Below are 16,902 nucleotides of genomic sequence, written 5' to 3'. Positions count from 1 at the left end.
GGGCCTTGACAAGGCCAGGAAGTGGGCAGGTGGAAAATTATGGGATGGTTTAGGGTGGGGCTAAGTAGGGGAGGAGTCAGATAGTGTAAATAGGCGGCCATCTTAAGTGAGGAGCCAGTTAATCTGAATTGCACTGACCTGTCACTTGTCCCTCCCTCCCTCCCTATAGTTGAGGTTTGATCCCGTTTGGTCACAGCGGCGGGAACAGGGCGTGTTAAAGCCAGGAGTTAGCTGGAATTGGGAATGGACAGGCCAAGGCCTAGGCTGGAGTAGGCCAGATGGATTAGAGTGTTGGTAGGTTCAAGCTCTTCGGTGGCTTCGAACCTAGGGGGTAGGGGTGTCTGGGTACACCCCTACAGTTAACAGTATGGTTTTGGGGCCTCTCTGGTAGGCCGTGTGTTACTAGTTATATGTTAAGTGAATGTTAATTATTGTTCAAAAGATAGGGTCATTGTCAGGGGTATTGTGCGGGGGGGATAGTAATATAATGTTAGCTGGACAATGACCCTAAATTGTTAATTTATTTATTTATATATTTAATAATTAATAAAGCTGTGGACGTTATAATCCAACAGATAAATTTGGTGTCAGTGTTTTATTTAAGGTAAAACTAAAAGTAGCACCTGCCGAATAACGACGGTGCATTTGTCATAAATAGGGAACCAAAACCTTTTCTTTTTTTCGCAACAGCTTGGTGCTTAGAACCTCTTGGATCTCTGTTTAAGAAGTTTCTTCTACTTTTGTACAAGTTTAGCACAGCCAGTGTAAACTGAGCCTGAAAAAATTGAGTGAAACTCATGGTCGTTCCTCTCCACGGAAATCTTTAGTAAAAGGTGAAAGATTTATTCAATCTGAAGAGAAACCAGAGTATAGAATCCATCCATCTGACAGCAGGCAAGGTGCGGAACCTGCCTTTTACACGTATGGTGAGCAACCCTACATTAAGCTGTAACTTGGAGAATCTGCCATAAATATTAATGACCCCACTAAATATGTAAAAAAAGACAAAATATATGGTGTTTTTTTAAGCTTGTATCATATTAACAGCAAAGGGAAGAGGAGCACAGCTGCTTGCAGTGCAACATGGGTATTCAAATGAGGCATGCCCACTGCTGACACGCCCCTAAATGCATGCTTGGTCTCTCGGCAGAGCCCTGCAGCTGTCAAGAATGCCAGAGCCTGAGGCATGATTTGCCCGCAGTCAAAGATGCTGACATCATAAATAGGGAACCAAAACTTTTTCTTTTTTTCGCAACAGCTTGGTGCTTAGAACCTCTTGGATCTCTGTTTAAGAAGTTTCTTCTACTTTTGTACAAGTTTAGCACAGCCAGTGTAAACTGAGCCTGAAAAAATTGAGTGAAACTCATGGTCGTTCATCTCCAACGAAAATCTATAGTAAAAGGCGAAAGATTTATTCAATCTGAAGAGAAACCAGAGTATAAAATCCATCCATCTGACAGCAGGCAAGGTGCGGAACCTGCCTTTTACACGTATGGTGAGCAACCCTACATTAAGCTGTAACTTGGAGAATCTGCCATAAATATTAATGACCCCACTAAATATGTAAAAAAAGACAAAATATCTGGTGTTTTTTTAAGCTTGTATCATATTAACAGCAAAGGGAAGAGGAGCACAGCTGCTTGCAGTGCAACATGGGTATTCAAATGAGGCATGCCCACTGCTGACACGCCCCTAAATGCATGCTTGGTCTCTCTGCAGAGCCCTGCAGCTGTCAAGAATGCCAGAGCCTGAGGCATGCTTTGCCCGCAGTCAAAGATGCTGACATCATAAATAGGGAACCAAAACTTTTTCTTTTTTTCGCAACAGCTTGGTGCTTAGAACCTCTTGGATCTCTGTTTAAGATGTTTCTTCTACTTTTGTACAAGTTTAGCACAGCCAGTGTAAACTGGGCCTGAAAAAACTGAGTGAAACTCATGGTCGTTCCTCTCCACAGAAATCTTTAGTAAAAGGCGAAAGATTTATTCGATCTGAAGAGAAACCAGAGTATAAAGTCCATCCATCTGACAGCAGGCAAGGTGCGGAACCTGCCTTTTACACGTATGGTGAGCAACCCTACATTAAACTGTAACTTGGAGAATCTGCCATAAATATTAATGACCCCACTAAATATGTAAAAAAAGACAAAATATATGGTGTTTTTTTAAGCTTGTATCATATTAACAGCAAAGGGAAGAGGAGCACAGCTGCTTGCAGTGCAACATGGGTATTCAAATGAGGCATGCCCACTGCTGACACGCCCCTAAATGCATGCTTGGTCTCTCAGCAGAGTTCTGCAGCTGTCAAGAATGCCAGAGCCTGAGGCATGCTTTGCCCGCAGTCAAAGATGCTGACATCATAAATAGGGAGCCAAAACTTTTTCTTTTTTTCGCAACAGCTTGGTGCTTAGAACCTCTGGGATCTCTGTTTAAGAAGTTACTTCTACTTTTGTACAAGTTTAGCACAGCCAGTGTAAACTGGGCCTGAAAAATTTGAGTGAAACTCGTGGTCGTTCCTCTCCACGGAAATCTTTAGTAAAAGGCGAAAGATTTATTCGATCTGAAGAGAAACCAGAGTATAAAGTCCATCCATCTGACAGCAGGCAAGGTGCGGAACCTGCCTTTTACACGTATGGTGAGCAACCCTACATTAAGCTGTAACTTGGAGAATCTGCCATAAATATTAATGACCCCACTAAATATGTAAAAAAAGACAAAATATCTGGTGTTTTTTAAGCTTGTATCATATTAACAGCAAAGGGAAGAGGAGCACAGCTGCTTGCAGTGCAACATGGGTATTCAAATGAGGCATGCCCACTGCTGACACGCCCCTAAATGCATGCTTGGTCTCTCGGCAGAGCCCTGCAGCTGTCAAGAATGCCAGAGCCTGAGGCATGCTTTGCCCGCAGTCAAAGATGCTGACATCATAAATAGGGAACCAAAACTTTTTCTTTTTTTCGCAACAGCTTGGTGCTTAGAACCTCTTGGATCTCTGTTTAAGAAGTTTCTTCTACTTTTGTACAAGTTTAGCACAGCCAGTGTAAACTGGGCCTGAAAAAATTGAGTGAAACTCGTGTTCGTTCCTCTCCACGGAAATCTTTAGTAAAAGGCGAAAGATTTATTCGATCTGAAGAGAAACCAGAGTATAAAGTCCATCCATCTGACAGCAGGCAAGGTGTGGAACCTGCCTTTCACACGTATGGTGAGCAACCCTACATTAAGCTTTAACTTGGAGAATCTGCCATAAATATTAATGACCCCACTAAATATGTAAAAAAAGAAAAAAATATCTTTTTTTTTTTTTAGCTTGTATCATGTTAACAGCAAAGGGAAGAGGAGCACAGCTGCTTGCAGTGCAACATGGGTATTCAAATGAGGCATGCCCACTGCTGACACGCCCCTAAATGCATGCTTGGTCTCTCGGCAGAGCCCCGCAGCTGTCAAGAATGCCAGAGCCTGAGGCATGCTTTGCCCGCAGTCAAAGATGCTGACATCATAAATAGGGAACCAAAACTTTTTCTTTTTTTCGCAACAGCTTGGTGCTTAGAACCTCTTGGATCTCTGTTTAAGACGTTTCTTCTACTTTTGTACAAGTTTAGCACAGCCAGTGTAAACTGGGCCTGAAAAAATTGAGTGAAACTCGTGGTCGTTCCTCTCCACGGAAATCTTTAGTAAAAGGCGAAAGATTTATTCGATCTGAAGAGAAACCAGAGTATAAAATCCATCCATCTGACAGCAGGCAAGGTGCGGAACCTGCCTTTTACACGTATGGTGAGCAACCCTACATTAAGCTGTAACTTGGAGAATCTGCCATAAATATTAATGACCCCACTAAATATGTAAAAAAAGAAAAAATCTCTGTTTTTTTTTAAGCTTGTATCATATTAACAGCAAAGGGAAGAGGAGCACAGCTGCTTGCAGTGCAACATGGGTATTCAAATGAGGCATGCCCACTGCTGACACGCCCCTAAATGCATGCTTGGTCTCTCGGCAGAGCCCTGCAGCTGTCAAGAATGCCAGAGCCTGAGGCATGCTTTGCCCGCAGTCAAAGATGCTGACATCATAAATAGGGATCCAAAACTTTTTCTTTTTTTCGCAACAGCTTGGTGCTTAGAACCTCTTGGATCTCTGTTTAAGAAGTTTCTTCTAATTTTGTACAAGTTTAGCACAGCCAGTGTAAACTGGGCCTGAAAAAATTGATTGAAACTCGTGGTCGTTCCTCTCCACGGAAATCTTTAGTAAAAGGCGAAAGATTTATTCGATCTGAAGAGAAACCAGAGTATAAAGTCCATCCATCTGACAGCAGGCAAGGTGCGGAACCTGCCTTTTACACGTATGGTGAGCAACCCTACATTAAGCTGTAACTTGGAGAATCTGCCATAAATATTAACGACCCCACTAAATATGTAAAAAAAGACAAAATATCTGGTGTTTTTTTAAGCTTGTATCATATTAACAGCAAAGGGAAGAGGAGCACAGCTGCTTGCAGTGCAACATGGGTATTCAAATGAGGCATGCCCACTGCTGACACGCCCCTAAATGCATGCTTGGTCTCTCGGCAGAGCCCTGCAGCTGTCAAGAATGCCAGAGCCTGAGGCATGCTTTGCCCGCAGTCAAAGATGCTGACATCATAAATAGGGATCCAAAACTTTTTCTTTTTTTCGAAACAGCTTGGTGTTTAGAACCTCTTGGATCTCTGTTTAAGAAGTTTCTTCTACTTTTGTACAAGTTTAGCACAGCCAGTGTAAACTGGGCCTGAAAAAATTGAGTGAAACTCATGGTCGTTCCTCTCCACGGAAATCTTTAGTAAAAGGCAAAAGATTTTTTCGATCTGAAGAGAAACCAGAGTATAAAATCCATCCATCTGACAGCAGGCAAGGTGCGGAACCTGCCTTTTACACGTATGGTGAGCAACCCTACATTAAGCTGTAACTTGGAGAATCTGCCATAAATATTAATGACCCCACTAAATATGTAAAAAAAGAAAAAATATCTGGTTTTTTTTTTAAGCTTGTATCATATTAACAGCAAAGGGAAGAGGAGCACAGCTGCTTGCAGTGCAACATGGGTATTCAAATGAGGCATGCCCACTGCTGACACGCCCCTAAATGCATGCTTGGTCTCTCGGCAGAGCCCTGCAGCTGTCAAGAATGCCAGAGCCTGAGGCATGCTTTGCCCGTAGTCAAAGATGCTGACATCATAAATAGGGATCCAAAACTTTTTCTTTTTTTCGCAACAGCTTGGTGCTTAGAACCTCTTGGATCTCTGTTTAAGAAGTTTCTTCTACTTTTGTACAAGTTTAGCACAGCCAGTGTAAACTGGGCCTGAAAAAATTGAGTGAAACACATGGTTGTTCCTCTCCACGGAAATCTTTAGTAAAAGGCGAAAGATTTATTCGATCTGAAGAGAAACCAGAGTATAAAATCCATCCATCTGACAGCAGGCAAGGTGCGGAACCTGCCTTTTACACGTATGGTGAGCAACCCTACATTAAGCTTTAACTTGGAGAATCTGCCATAAATATTAATGACCCCACTAAATATGTAAAAAAAGAAAAAATATCTGTTTTTTTTTTTAAGCTTGTATCATATTAACAGCAAAGGGAAGAGGAGCACAGCTGCTTGCAGTGCAACATGGGTATTCAAATGAGGCATGCCCACTGCTGACACGCCCCTAAATGCATGCTTGGTCTCTCGGCAGAGCCCCGCAGCTGTCAAGAATGCCAGAGCCTGAGGCATGCTTTGCCCGCAGTCAAAGATGCTGACATCATAAATAGGGAACCAAAACTTTTTCTTTTTTTCGCAACAGCTTGGTGCTTAGAACCTCTTGGATCTCTGTTTAAGAAGTTTCTTCTACTTTTGTACAAGTTTAGCAAAGCCAGTGTAAACTGGGCCTGAAAAAATTGAGTGAAACTCGTGTTCGTTCCTCTCCACGGAAATCTTTAGTAAAAGGCGAAAGATTTATTCGATCTGAAGAGAAACCAGAGTATAAAGTCCATCCATCTGACAGCAGGCAAGGTGTGGAACCTGCCTTTCACACGTATGGTGAGCAACCCTACATTAAGCTTTAACTTGGAGAATCTGCCATAAATATTAATGACCCCACTAAATATGTAAAAAAAGAAAAAAATATCTTTTTTTTTTTTTAGCTTGTATCATGTTAACAGCAAAGGGAAGAGGAGCACAGCTGCTTGCAGTGCAACATGGGTATTCAAATGAGGCATGCCCACTGCTGACACGCCCCTAAATGCATGCTTGGTCTCTCGGCAGAGCCCCGCAGCTGTCAAGAATGCCAGAGCCTGAGGCATGCTTTGCCCGCAGTCAAAGATGCTGACATCATAAATAGGGAACCAAAACTTTTTCTTTTTTTCGCAACAGCTTGGTGCTTAGAACCTCTTGGATCTCTGTTTAAGACGTTTCTTCTACTTTTGTACAAGTTTAGCACAGCCAGTGTAAACTGGGCCTGAAAAAATTGAGTGAAACTCGTGGTCGTTCCTCTCCACGGAAATCATTAGTAAAAGGCGAAAGATTTATTCGATCTGAAGAGAAACCAGAGTATAAAATCCATCCATCTGACAGCAGGCAAGGTGCGGAACCTGCCTTTTACACGTATGGTGAGCAACCCTACATTAAGCTGTAACTTGGAGAATCTGCCATAAATATTAATGACCCCACTAAATATGTAAAAAAAGAAAAAATCTCTGTTTTTTTTTAAGCTTGTATCATATTAACAGCAAAGGGAAGAGGAGCACAGCTGCTTGCAGTGCAACATGGGTATTCAAATGAGGCATGCCCACTGCTGACACGCCCCTAAATGCATGCTTGGTCTCTCGGCAGAGCCCTGCAGCTGTCAAGAATGCCAGAGCCTGAGGCATGCTTTGCCCGCAGTCAAAGATGCTGACATCATAAATAGGGATCCAAAACTTTTTCTTTTTTTCGCAACAGCTTGGTGCTTAGAACCTCTTGGATCTCTGTTTAAGAAGTTTCTTCTAATTTTGTACAAGTTTAGCACAGCCAGTGTAAACTGGGCCTGAAAAAATTGATTGAAACTCGTGGTCGTTCCTCTCCACGGAAATCTTTAGTAAAAGGCGAAAGATTTATTCGATCTGAAGAGAAACCAGAGTATAAAGTCCATCCATCTGACAGCAGGCAAGGTGCGGAACCTGCCTTTTACACGTATGGTGAGCAACCCTACATTAAGCTGTAACTTGGAGAATCTGCCATAAATATTAACGACCCCACTAAATATGTAAAAAAAGACAAAATATCTGGTGTTTTTTTAAGCTTGTATCATATTAACAGCAAAGGGAAGAGGAGCACAGCTGCTTGCAGTGCAACATGGGTATTCAAATGAGGCATGCCCACTGCTGACACGCCCCTAAATGCATGCTTGGTCTCTCGGCAGAGCCCTGCAGCTGTCAAGAATGCCAGAGCCTGAGGCATGCTTTGCCCGCAGTCAAAGATGCTGACATCATAAATAGGGATCCAAAACTTTTTCTTTTTTTCGAAACAGCTTGGTGTTTAGAACCTCTTGGATCTCTGTTTAAGAAGTTTCTTCTACTTTTGTACAAGTTTAGCACAGCCAGTGTAAACTGGGCCTGAAAAAATTGAGTGAAACTCATGGTCGTTCCTCTCCACGGAAATCTTTAGTAAAAGGCAAAAGATTTTTTCGATCTGAAGAGAAACCAGAGTATAAAATCCATCCATCTGACAGCAGGCAAGGTGCGGAACCTGCCTTTTACACGTATGGTGAGCAACCCTACATTAAGCTGTAACTTGGAGAATCTGCCATAAATATTAATGACCCCACTAAATATGTAAAAAAAGAAAAAATATCTGGGTTTTTTTTTAAGCTTGTATCATATTAACAGCAAAGGGAAGAGGAGCACAGCTGCTTGCAGTGCAACATGGGTATTCAAATGAGGCATGCCCACTGCTGACACGCCCCTAAATGCATGCTTGGTCTCTCGGCAGAGCCCTGCAGCTGTCAAGAATGCCAGAGCCTGAGGCATGCTTTGCCCGTAGTCAAAGATGCTGACATCATAAATAGGGATCCAAAACTTTTTCTTTTTTTCGCAACAGCTTGGTGCTTAGAACCTCTTGGATCTCTGTTTAAGAAGTTTCTTCTACTTTTGTACAAGTTTAGCACAGCCAGTGTAAACTGGGCCTGAAAAAATTGAGTGAAACACATGGTTGTTCCTCTCCACGGAAATCTTTAGTAAAAGGCGAAAGATTTATTCGATCTGAAGAGAAACCAGAGTATAAAATCCATCCATCTGACAGCAGGCAAGGTGCGGAACCTGCCTTTTACACGTATGGTGAGCAACCCTACATTAAGCTGTAACTTGGAGAATCTGCCATAAATATTAATGACCCCACTAAATATGTAAAAAAAGAAAAAATATCTGTTTTTTTTTTTAAGCTTGTATCATATTAACAGCAAAGGGAAGAGGAGCACAGCTGCTTGCAGTGCAACATGGGTATTCAAATGAGGCATGCCCACTGCTGACACGCCCCTAAATGCATGCTTGGTCTCTCGGCAGAGCCCCGCAGCTGTCAAGAATGCCAGAGCCTGAGGCATGCTTTGCCCGCAGTCAAAGATGCTGACATCATAAATAGGGAACCAAAACTTTTTCTTTTTTTCGCAACAGCTTGGTGCTTAGAACCTCTTGGATCTCTGTTTAAGAAGTTTCTTCTAATTTTGTACAAGTTTAGCACAGCCAGTGTAAACTGGGCCTGAAAAAATTGATTGAAACTCGTGGTCGTTCCTCTCCACGGAAATCTTTAGTAAAAGGCGAAAGATTTATTCGATCTGAAGAGAAACCAGAGTATAAAGTCCATCCATCTGACAGCAGGCAAGGTGCGGAACCTGCCTTTTACACGTATGGTGAGCAACCCTACATTAAGCTGTAACTTGGAGAATCTGCCATAAATATTAACGACCCCACTAAATATGTAAAAAAAGACAAAATATCTGGTGTTTTTTTAAGCTTGTATCATATTAACAGCAAAGGGAAGAGGAGCACAGCTGCTTGCAGTGCAACATGGGTATTCAAATGAGGCATGCCCACTGCTGACACGCCCCTAAATGCATGCTTGGTCTCTCGGCAGAGCCCTGCAGCTGTCAAGAATGCCAGAGCCTGAGGCATGCTTTGCCCGCAGTCAAAGATGCTGACATCATCAATAGGGATCCAAAACTTTTTCTTTTTTTCGCAACAGCTTGGTGCTTAGAACCTCTTGGATCTCTGTTTAAGAAGTTTCTTCTAATTTTGTACAAGTTTAGCACAGCCAGTGTAAACTGGGCCTGAAAAAATTGATTGAAACTCGTGGTCGTTCCTCTCCACGGAAATCTTTAGTAAAAGGCGAAAGATTTATTCGATCTGAAGAGAAACCAGAGTATAAAGTCCATCCATCTGACAGCAGGCAAGGTGCGGAACCTGCCTTTTACACGTATGGTGAGCAACCCTACATTAAGCTGTAACTTGGAGAATCTGCCATAAATATTAACGACCCCACTAAATATGTAAAAAAAGACAAAATATCTGGTGTTTTTTTAAGCTTGTATCATATTAACAGCAAAGGGAAGAGGAGCACAGCTGCTTGCAGTGCAACATGGGTATTCAAATGAGGCATGCCCACTGCTGACACGCCCCTAAATGCATGCTTGGTCTCTCGGCAGAGCCCTGCAGCTGTCAAGAATGCCAGAGCCTGAGGCATGCTTTGCCCGCAGTCAAAGATGCTGACATCATAAATAGGGATCCAAAACTTTTTCTTTTTTTCGAAACAGCTTGGTGTTTAGAACCTCTTGGATCTCTGTTTAAGAAGTTTCTTCTACTTTTGTACAAGTTTAGCACAGCCAGTGTAAACTGGGCCTGAAAAAATTGAGTGAAACTCATGGTCGTTCCTCTCCACGGAAATCTTTAGTAAAAGGCAAAAGATTTATTCGATCTGAAGAGAAACCAGAGTATAAAATCCATCCATCTGACAGCAGGCAAGGTGCGGAACCTGCCTTTTACACGTATGGTGAGCAACCCTACATTAAGCTGTAACTTGGAGAATCTGCCATAAATATTAATGACCCCACTAAATATGTAAAAAAAGAAAAAATATCTGGGTTTTTTTTTAAGCTTGTATCATATTAACAGCAAAGGGAAGAGGAGCACAGCTGCTTGCAGTGCAACATGGGTATTCAAATGAGGCATGCCCACTGCTGACACGCCCCTAAATGCATGCTTGGTCTCTCGGCAGAGCCCTGCAGCTGTCAAGAATGCCAGAGCCTGAGGCATGCTTTGCCCGTAGTCAAAGATGCTGACATCATAAATAGGGATCCAAAACTTTTTCTTTTTTTCGCAACAGCTTGGTGCTTAGAACCTCTTGGATCTCTGTTTAAGAAGTTTCTTCTACTTTTGTACAAGTTTAGCACAGCCAGTGTAAACTGGGCCTGAAAAAATTGAGTGAAACACATGGTTGTTCCTCTCCACGGAAATCTTTAGTAAAAGGCGAAAGATTTATTCGATCTGAAGAGAAACCAGAATATAAAGTCCATCCATCTGACAGCAGGCAAGGTGTGGAACCTGCCTTTCACACGTATGGTGAGCAACCCTACATTAAGCTTTAACTTGGAGAATCTGCCATAAATATTAATGACCCCACTAAATATGTAAAAAAAGAAAAAAATATCTTTTTTTTTTTTTTTTTTTACGCTTGTATCATATTAACAGCAAAGGGAAGAGGAGCACAGCTGCTTGCAGTGCAACATGGGTATTCAAATGAGGCATGCCCACTGCTGACACACCCCTAAATGCATGCTTGGTCTCTCGGCAGAGCCCTGCAGCTGTCAAGAATGCCAGAGCCTGAGGCATGCTTTGCCCGCAGTCAAAGATGCTGACATCATAAATAGGGAGCCAAAACTTTTTCTTTTTTTCGCAACAGCTTGGTGCTTAGAACCTCTTGGATCTCTGTTTAAGAATTTTCTTCTACTTTTGTACAAGTTTAGCACAGCCAGTGTAAACTGGGCCTGAAAAAATTGAGTGAAACTCATGGTCGTTCCTCTCCACGGAAATCTTTAGTAAAAGGCGAAAGATTTAGTCGATCTGAAGAGAAACCAGAGTATAAAATCCATCCATCTGACAGCAGGCAAGGTGCGGAACCTGCCTTTTACACGTATGGTGAGCAACCCTACATTAAGCTGTAACTTGGAGAATCTGCCATAAATATTAATGACCCCACTAAATATGTAAAAAAAGAAAAAATATCTGTTTTTTTTTTAAGCTTGTATCATATTAACAGCAAAGGGAAGAGGAGCACAGCTGCTTGCAGTGCAACATGGGTATTCAAATGAGGCATGCCCACTGCTGACACGCCCGTAAATGCATGCTTGGTCTCTCGGCAGAGCCCTGCAGCTGTCAAGAATGCCAGAGCCTGAGGCATGCTTTGCCCGCAGTCAAAGATGCTGACATCATAAATAGGGAACCAAAACTTTTTCTTTTTTTCGCAACAGCTTGGTGCTTAGAACCTCTTGGATCTCTGTTTAAGAATTTTCTTCTACTTTTGTACAAGTTTAGCACAGCCAGTGTAAACTGGGCCTGAAAAAATTGAGTGAAACTCGTGTTCGTTCCTCTCCACGGAAATCTTTAGTAAAAGGCGAAAGATTTATTCGATCTGAAGAGAAACCAGAGTATAAAGTCCATCCATCTGACAGCAGGCAAGGTGCGGAACCTGCCTTTTACACGTATGGTGAGCAACCCTACATTAAACTGTAACTTGGAGAATCTGCCATAAATATTAATGACCCCACTAAATATGTAAAAAAAGACAAAATATCTGGTGTTTTTTTACGCTTGTATCATATTAACAGCAAAGGGAAGAGGAGCACAGCTGCTTGCAGTGCAACATGGGTATTCAAATGAGGCATGCCCACTGCTGACACGCCCCTAAATGCATGCTTGGTCTCTCGGCAGAGCCCCGCAGCTGTCAAGAATGCCAGAGCCTGAGGCATGCTTTGCCCGCAGTCAAAGATGCTGACATCATAAATAGGGAACCAAAACTTTTTCTTTTTTTCGCAACAGCTTGGTGCTTAGAACCTCTTGGATCTCTGTTTAAGACGTTTCTTCTACTTTTGTACAAGTTTAGCACAGCCAGTGTAAACTGGGCCTGAAAAAATTGAGTGAAACTCGTGGTCGTTCCTCTCCACGGAAATCTTTAGTAAAAGGCGAAAGATTTATTCAATCTGAAGAGAAACCAGAGTATAAAATCCATCCATCTGACAGCAGGCAAGGTGCGCAACCTGCCTTTTACACGTATGGTGAGCAACCCTACATTAAGCTGTAACTTGGAGAATCTGCCATAAATATTAATGACCCCACTAAATATGTAAAAAAAGACAAAATATCTGGTGTTTTTTTTAAGCTTGTATCATATTAACAGCAAAGGGAAGAGGAGCACAGCTGCTTGCAGTGCAACATGGGTATTCAAATGAGGCATGCCCACTGCTGACACGCCCCTAAATGCATGCTTGGTCTCTCGGCAGAGCCCTGCAGCTGTCAAGAATGCCAGAGCCTGAGGCATGCTTTGCCCGCAGTCTAAGATGCTGACATCATAAATAGGGAACCAAAACTTTTTCTTTTTTTCGCAACAGCTTGGTGCTTAGAACCTCTTGGATCTCTGTTTAAGAAGTTTCTTCTACTTTTGTACAAGTTTAGCACAGCCAGTGTAAACAGGGCCTGAAAAAATTGAGTGAAACTCATGGTCGTTCCTCTCCACGGAAATCTTTAGTAAAAGGCGAAAGATTTATTCGATCTGAAGAGAAACCAGAGTATAAAATCCATCCATCTGACAGCAGGCAAGGTGCGGAACCTGCCTTTTACACGTATGGTGAGCAACCCTACATTAAGCTGTAACTTGGAGAATCTGCCATAAATATTAATGACCCCACTAAATATGTATAAAAAGAAAAAATATCTGGGTTTTTTTTAAGCTTGTATCATATTAACAGCAAAGGGAAGAGGAGCACAGCTGCTTGCAGTGCAACATGGGTATTCAAATGAGGCATGCCCACTGCTGACACGCCCCTAAATGCATGCTTGGTCTCTCGGCAGAGCCCTGCAGCTGTCAAGAATGCCAGAGCCTGAGGCATGCTTTGCCCGCAGTCAAAGATGCTGACATCATAAATAGGGAACCAAAACTTTTTCTTTTTTTCGCAACAGCTTGGTGCTTAGAACCTCTTGGATCTCTGTTTAAGAAGTTTCTTCTACTTTTGTACAAGTTTAGCACAGCCAGTGTAAACTGGGCCTGAAAAAATTGAGTGAAACTCATGGTCGTTCCTCTCCACGGAAATCTTTAGTAAAAGGCGAAAGATTTATTCGATCTGAAAAGAAACCAGAGTATAAAATCCATCCATCTGACAGCAGGCAAGGTGCGGAACCTGCCTTTTACACGTATGGTGAGCAACCCTACATTAAGCTGTAACTTGGAGAATCTGCCATAAATATTAATGACCCCACTAAATATGTATAAAAAGAAAAAATATCTGTTTTTTTTTTAAGCTTGTATCATATTAACAGCAAAGGGAAGAGGAGCACAGCTGCTTGCAGTGCAACATGGGTATTCAAATGAGGCATGCCCACTGCTGACACGCCCCTAAATGCATGCTTGGTCTCTCGGCAGAGCCCCGCAGCTGTCAAGAATGCCAGAGCCTGAGGCATGCTTTGCCCGCAGTCAAAGATGCTGACATCATAAATAGGGAACCAAAACTTTTTCTTTTTTTCGCAACAGCTTGGTCCTTAGAACCTCTTGGATCTCTGTTTAAGACGTTTCTTCTACTTTTGTACAAGTTTAGCACAGCCAGTGTAAACTGGGCCTGAAAAAATTGAGTGAAACTCGTGGTCGTTCCTCTCCACGGAAATCTTTAGTAAAAGGCGAAAGATTTATTCGATCTGAAGAGAAACCAGAGTATAAAGTCCATCCATCTGACAGCAGGCAAGGTGCGGAACCTGCCTTTTACACGTATGGTGAGCAACCCTACATTAAGCTGTAACTTGGAGAATCTGCCATAAATATTAACGACCCCACTAAATATGTAAAAAAAGACAAAATATCTGGTGTTTTTTTAAGCTTGTATCATATTAACAGCAAAGGGAAGAGGAGCACAGCTGCTTGCAGTGCAACATGGGTATTCAAATGAGGCATGCCCACTGCTGACACGCCCCTAAATGCATGCTTGGTCTCTCGGCAGAGCCCCGCAGCTGTCAAGAATGCCAGAGCCTGAGGCATGCTTTGCCCGCAGTCAAAGATGCTGACATCATAAATAGGGAACCAAAACTTTTTCTTTTTTTCGCAACAGCTTGGTCCTTAGAACCTCTTGGATCTCTGTTTAAGACGTTTCTTCTACTTTTGTACAAGTTTAGCACAGCCAGTGTAAACTGGGCCTGAAAAAATTGAGTGAAACTCGTGGTCGTTCCTCTCCACGGAAATCTTTAGTAAAAGGCGAAAGATTTATTCGATCTGAAGAGAAACCAGAGTATAAAGTCCATCCATCTGACAGCAGGCAAGGTGTGGAACCTGCCTTTCACACGTATGGTGAGCAACCCTACATTAAGCTGTAACTTGGAGAATCTGCCATAAATATTAATGACCCCACTAAATATGTAAAAAAAGAAAAAAATATATATATTTTTTTTTTTAGCTTGTATCATGTTAACAGCAAAGGGAAGAGGAGCACAGCTGCTTGCAGTGCAACATGGGTATTCAAATGAGGCATGCCCACTGCTGACACGCCCCTAAATGCATGCTTGGTCTCTCGGCAGAGCCCCGCAGCTGTCAAGAATGCCAGAGCCTGAGGCATGCTTTGCCCGCAGTCAAAGATGCTGACATCATAAATAGGGAACCAAAACTTTTTCTTTTTTTCGCAACAGCTTGGTGCTTAGAACCTCTTGGATCTCTGTTTAAGACGTTTCTTCTACTTTTGTACAAGTTTAGCACAGCCAGTGTAAACTGGGCCTGAAAAAATTGAGTGAAACTCGTGGTCGTTCCTCTCCACGGAAATCTTTAGTAAAAGGCAAAAGATTTATTCGATCTGAAGAGAAACCAGAGTATAAAGTCCATCCATCTGACAGCAGGCAAGGTGTGGAACCTGCCTTTCACACGTATGGTGAGCAACCCTACATTAAGCTTTAACTTGGAGAATCTGCCATAAATATTAATGACCCCACTAAATATGTAAAAAAAGAAAAAAATATCTTTTTTTTTTTTTTTTTAGCTTGTATCATGTTAACAGCAAAGGGAAGAGGAGCACAGCTGCTTGCAGTGCAACATGGGTATTCAAATGAGGCATGCCCACTGCTGACACGCCCCTAAATGCATGCTTGGTCTCTCGGCAGAGCCCTGCAGCTGTCAAGAATGCCAGAGCCTGAGGCATGCTTTGCCCGCAGTCAAAGATGCTGACATCATAAATAGGGAACCAAAACTTTTTCTTTTTTTCGCAACAGCTTGGTCCTTAGAACCTCTTGGATCTCTGTTTAAGACGATTCTTCTAATTTTGTACAAGTTTGGCACAGCCAGTGTAAACTCAAAAAATTGAGTGAAACTCGTGGTCGTTCCTCTCCACGGAAATCTTTAGTAAAAGGCGAAAGATTTATTCGATCTGAAGAGAAACCAGAGTATAAAATCCATCCATCTGACAGCAGGCAAGGTGCGGAACCTGCCTTTTACACGTATGGTGAGCAACCCTACATTAAGCTGTAACTTGGAGAATCTGCCATAAATATTAATGACCCCTCTAAATATGTAAAAAAAGAAAAAATATCTGTTTTTTTTTTTTTTTTAGGTTGTATCATGTTAACAGCAAAGGGAAGAGGAGCACAGCTGCTTGCAGTGCAACATGGGTATTCAAATGAGGCATGCCCACTGCTGACACGCCCCTAAATGCATGCTTGGTCTCTCGGCAGAGCCCCGCAGCTGTCAAGAATGCCAGAGCCTGAGGCATGCTTTGCCCGCAGTCAAAGATGCTGACATCATAAATAGGGAACCAAAACTTTTTCTTTTTTTCGCAACAGCTTGGTGCTTAGAACCTCTTGGATCTCTGTTTAAGAAGTTTCTTCTACTTTTGTACAAGTTTAGCACAGCCAGTATAAACTGGGCCTGAAAAAATTGAGTGAAACTCGTGTTCGTTCCTCTCCACGGAAATCTTTAGTAAAAGGCGAAAGATTTATTCGATCTGAAGAGAAACCAGAGTATAAAGTCTATCCATCTGACAGCAGGCAAGGTGTGGAACCTGCCTTTCACACGTATGGTGAGCAACCCTACATTAAGCTGTAACTTGGAGAATCTGCCATAAATATTAATGACCCCACTAAATATGTAAAAAAAGAAAAAAATATCTTTTTTTTTTTTTAGCTTGTATCATGTTAACAGCAAAGGGAAGAGGAGCACAGCTGCTTGCAGTGCAACATGGGTATTCAAATGAGGCATGCCCACTGCTGACACGCCCCTAAATGCATGCTTGGTCTCTCGGCTGAGCCCCGCAGCTGTCAAGAATGCCAGAGCCTGAGGCATGCTTTGCCCGCAGTCAAAGATGCTGACATCATAAATAGGGAACCAAAACTTTTTCTTTTTTTCGCAACAGCTTGGTGCTTAGAACCTCTTGGATCTCTGTTTAAGACGTTTCTTCTACTTTTGTACAAGTTTACCACAGCCAGTGTAAACTGGGCCTGAAAAAATTGAGTGAAACTCGTGGTCGTTCCTCTCCACGGAAATCTTTAGTAAAAGGCGAAAGATTTATTCGATCTGAAGAGAAACCAGAGTATAAAATCCATCCATCTGACAGCAGGCAAGGTGCGGAACCTGCCTTTTACACGTATGGTGAGCAACCCTACATTAAGCTGTAACTTGGAGAATCTGCCATAAATATT

The 16,902-nt window shown here is 42.3% G+C and overlaps 29 non-coding genes across 29 annotated transcripts; all 29 read right to left on the bottom strand.

Moving 5' to 3' along the window:
- Window positions 1-753: 753 nt before the first annotated feature.
- LOC134569864 (U5 spliceosomal RNA) lies at window positions 754-871 on the bottom strand. Its single transcript, XR_010084529.1, has one exon. It is a non-coding gene; the product is annotated as a U5 spliceosomal RNA (small nuclear RNA).
- A 450-nt stretch (window positions 872-1,321) lies between these two features.
- LOC134569977 (U5 spliceosomal RNA) lies at window positions 1,322-1,440 on the bottom strand. The gene has a single exon (XR_010084635.1). It is a non-coding gene; the product is annotated as a U5 spliceosomal RNA (small nuclear RNA).
- Window positions 1,441-1,894: 454 nt separating this feature from the next.
- Window positions 1,895-2,008, bottom strand: LOC134569840 (U5 spliceosomal RNA). Its single transcript, XR_010084506.1, has one exon. It is a non-coding gene; the product is annotated as a U5 spliceosomal RNA (small nuclear RNA).
- Window positions 2,009-2,462: 454 nt separating this feature from the next.
- Window positions 2,463-2,576, bottom strand: LOC134569539 (U5 spliceosomal RNA). Its single transcript, XR_010084214.1, has one exon. It is a non-coding gene; the product is annotated as a U5 spliceosomal RNA (small nuclear RNA).
- A 453-nt stretch (window positions 2,577-3,029) lies between these two features.
- Window positions 3,030-3,143, bottom strand: LOC134570410 (U5 spliceosomal RNA). Its single transcript, XR_010085040.1, has one exon. It is a non-coding gene; the product is annotated as a U5 spliceosomal RNA (small nuclear RNA).
- Window positions 3,144-3,598: 455 nt separating this feature from the next.
- LOC134570251 (U5 spliceosomal RNA) lies at window positions 3,599-3,712 on the bottom strand. Its single transcript, XR_010084891.1, has one exon. It is a non-coding gene; the product is annotated as a U5 spliceosomal RNA (small nuclear RNA).
- Window positions 3,713-4,165: 453 nt separating this feature from the next.
- LOC134570181 (U5 spliceosomal RNA) lies at window positions 4,166-4,279 on the bottom strand. Its single transcript, XR_010084826.1, has one exon. It is a non-coding gene; the product is annotated as a U5 spliceosomal RNA (small nuclear RNA).
- A 454-nt stretch (window positions 4,280-4,733) lies between these two features.
- LOC134570514 (U5 spliceosomal RNA) lies at window positions 4,734-4,847 on the bottom strand. Its single transcript, XR_010085139.1, has one exon. It is a non-coding gene; the product is annotated as a U5 spliceosomal RNA (small nuclear RNA).
- Window positions 4,848-5,302: 455 nt separating this feature from the next.
- Window positions 5,303-5,416, bottom strand: LOC134569432 (U5 spliceosomal RNA). The gene has a single exon (XR_010084110.1). It is a non-coding gene; the product is annotated as a U5 spliceosomal RNA (small nuclear RNA).
- Window positions 5,417-5,870: 454 nt separating this feature from the next.
- LOC134570159 (U5 spliceosomal RNA) lies at window positions 5,871-5,985 on the bottom strand. Its single transcript, XR_010084805.1, has one exon. It is a non-coding gene; the product is annotated as a U5 spliceosomal RNA (small nuclear RNA).
- Window positions 5,986-6,440: 455 nt separating this feature from the next.
- LOC134569891 (U5 spliceosomal RNA) lies at window positions 6,441-6,554 on the bottom strand. The gene has a single exon (XR_010084554.1). It is a non-coding gene; the product is annotated as a U5 spliceosomal RNA (small nuclear RNA).
- Window positions 6,555-7,007: 453 nt separating this feature from the next.
- LOC134570180 (U5 spliceosomal RNA) lies at window positions 7,008-7,121 on the bottom strand. The gene has a single exon (XR_010084825.1). It is a non-coding gene; the product is annotated as a U5 spliceosomal RNA (small nuclear RNA).
- Window positions 7,122-7,575: 454 nt separating this feature from the next.
- LOC134570512 (U5 spliceosomal RNA) lies at window positions 7,576-7,689 on the bottom strand. The gene has a single exon (XR_010085137.1). It is a non-coding gene; the product is annotated as a U5 spliceosomal RNA (small nuclear RNA).
- Window positions 7,690-8,144: 455 nt separating this feature from the next.
- LOC134569431 (U5 spliceosomal RNA) lies at window positions 8,145-8,258 on the bottom strand. The gene has a single exon (XR_010084109.1). It is a non-coding gene; the product is annotated as a U5 spliceosomal RNA (small nuclear RNA).
- A 455-nt stretch (window positions 8,259-8,713) lies between these two features.
- Window positions 8,714-8,827, bottom strand: LOC134570179 (U5 spliceosomal RNA). The gene has a single exon (XR_010084824.1). It is a non-coding gene; the product is annotated as a U5 spliceosomal RNA (small nuclear RNA).
- A 454-nt stretch (window positions 8,828-9,281) lies between these two features.
- Window positions 9,282-9,395, bottom strand: LOC134570178 (U5 spliceosomal RNA). The gene has a single exon (XR_010084823.1). It is a non-coding gene; the product is annotated as a U5 spliceosomal RNA (small nuclear RNA).
- Window positions 9,396-9,849: 454 nt separating this feature from the next.
- On the bottom strand, window positions 9,850-9,963 carry LOC134570146 (U5 spliceosomal RNA). Its single transcript, XR_010084793.1, has one exon. It is a non-coding gene; the product is annotated as a U5 spliceosomal RNA (small nuclear RNA).
- Window positions 9,964-10,418: 455 nt separating this feature from the next.
- Window positions 10,419-10,532, bottom strand: LOC134569680 (U5 spliceosomal RNA). The gene has a single exon (XR_010084349.1). It is a non-coding gene; the product is annotated as a U5 spliceosomal RNA (small nuclear RNA).
- A 462-nt stretch (window positions 10,533-10,994) lies between these two features.
- On the bottom strand, window positions 10,995-11,108 carry LOC134569603 (U5 spliceosomal RNA). Its single transcript, XR_010084277.1, has one exon. It is a non-coding gene; the product is annotated as a U5 spliceosomal RNA (small nuclear RNA).
- Window positions 11,109-11,562: 454 nt separating this feature from the next.
- Window positions 11,563-11,676, bottom strand: LOC134570407 (U5 spliceosomal RNA). Its single transcript, XR_010085038.1, has one exon. It is a non-coding gene; the product is annotated as a U5 spliceosomal RNA (small nuclear RNA).
- Window positions 11,677-12,130: 454 nt separating this feature from the next.
- LOC134569550 (U5 spliceosomal RNA) lies at window positions 12,131-12,244 on the bottom strand. The gene has a single exon (XR_010084224.1). It is a non-coding gene; the product is annotated as a U5 spliceosomal RNA (small nuclear RNA).
- Window positions 12,245-12,699: 455 nt separating this feature from the next.
- LOC134570522 (U5 spliceosomal RNA) lies at window positions 12,700-12,813 on the bottom strand. The gene has a single exon (XR_010085147.1). It is a non-coding gene; the product is annotated as a U5 spliceosomal RNA (small nuclear RNA).
- Window positions 12,814-13,267: 454 nt separating this feature from the next.
- On the bottom strand, window positions 13,268-13,381 carry LOC134569424 (U5 spliceosomal RNA). Its single transcript, XR_010084101.1, has one exon. It is a non-coding gene; the product is annotated as a U5 spliceosomal RNA (small nuclear RNA).
- A 454-nt stretch (window positions 13,382-13,835) lies between these two features.
- Window positions 13,836-13,949, bottom strand: LOC134570250 (U5 spliceosomal RNA). The gene has a single exon (XR_010084890.1). It is a non-coding gene; the product is annotated as a U5 spliceosomal RNA (small nuclear RNA).
- Window positions 13,950-14,403: 454 nt separating this feature from the next.
- LOC134570248 (U5 spliceosomal RNA) lies at window positions 14,404-14,517 on the bottom strand. Its single transcript, XR_010084889.1, has one exon. It is a non-coding gene; the product is annotated as a U5 spliceosomal RNA (small nuclear RNA).
- A 457-nt stretch (window positions 14,518-14,974) lies between these two features.
- LOC134570372 (U5 spliceosomal RNA) lies at window positions 14,975-15,088 on the bottom strand. Its single transcript, XR_010085005.1, has one exon. It is a non-coding gene; the product is annotated as a U5 spliceosomal RNA (small nuclear RNA).
- A 451-nt stretch (window positions 15,089-15,539) lies between these two features.
- On the bottom strand, window positions 15,540-15,655 carry LOC134569753 (U5 spliceosomal RNA). Its single transcript, XR_010084420.1, has one exon. It is a non-coding gene; the product is annotated as a U5 spliceosomal RNA (small nuclear RNA).
- Window positions 15,656-16,114: 459 nt separating this feature from the next.
- Window positions 16,115-16,228, bottom strand: LOC134570167 (U5 spliceosomal RNA). The gene has a single exon (XR_010084813.1). It is a non-coding gene; the product is annotated as a U5 spliceosomal RNA (small nuclear RNA).
- A 455-nt stretch (window positions 16,229-16,683) lies between these two features.
- LOC134570247 (U5 spliceosomal RNA) lies at window positions 16,684-16,797 on the bottom strand. The gene has a single exon (XR_010084888.1). It is a non-coding gene; the product is annotated as a U5 spliceosomal RNA (small nuclear RNA).
- Between the last annotated feature and the right edge of the window lie 105 nt (window positions 16,798-16,902).

This window comes from Pelobates fuscus, chromosome 7, assembly GCF_036172605.1.
Source record: "Pelobates fuscus isolate aPelFus1 chromosome 7, aPelFus1.pri, whole genome shotgun sequence".
NCBI classification, from domain to species: domain Eukaryota; kingdom Metazoa; phylum Chordata; class Amphibia; order Anura; family Pelobatidae; genus Pelobates; species Pelobates fuscus.
The sequence above is the reverse complement of the archived record's forward strand: the minus strand, read 5'-3'. Positions and strand labels throughout refer to the sequence as shown.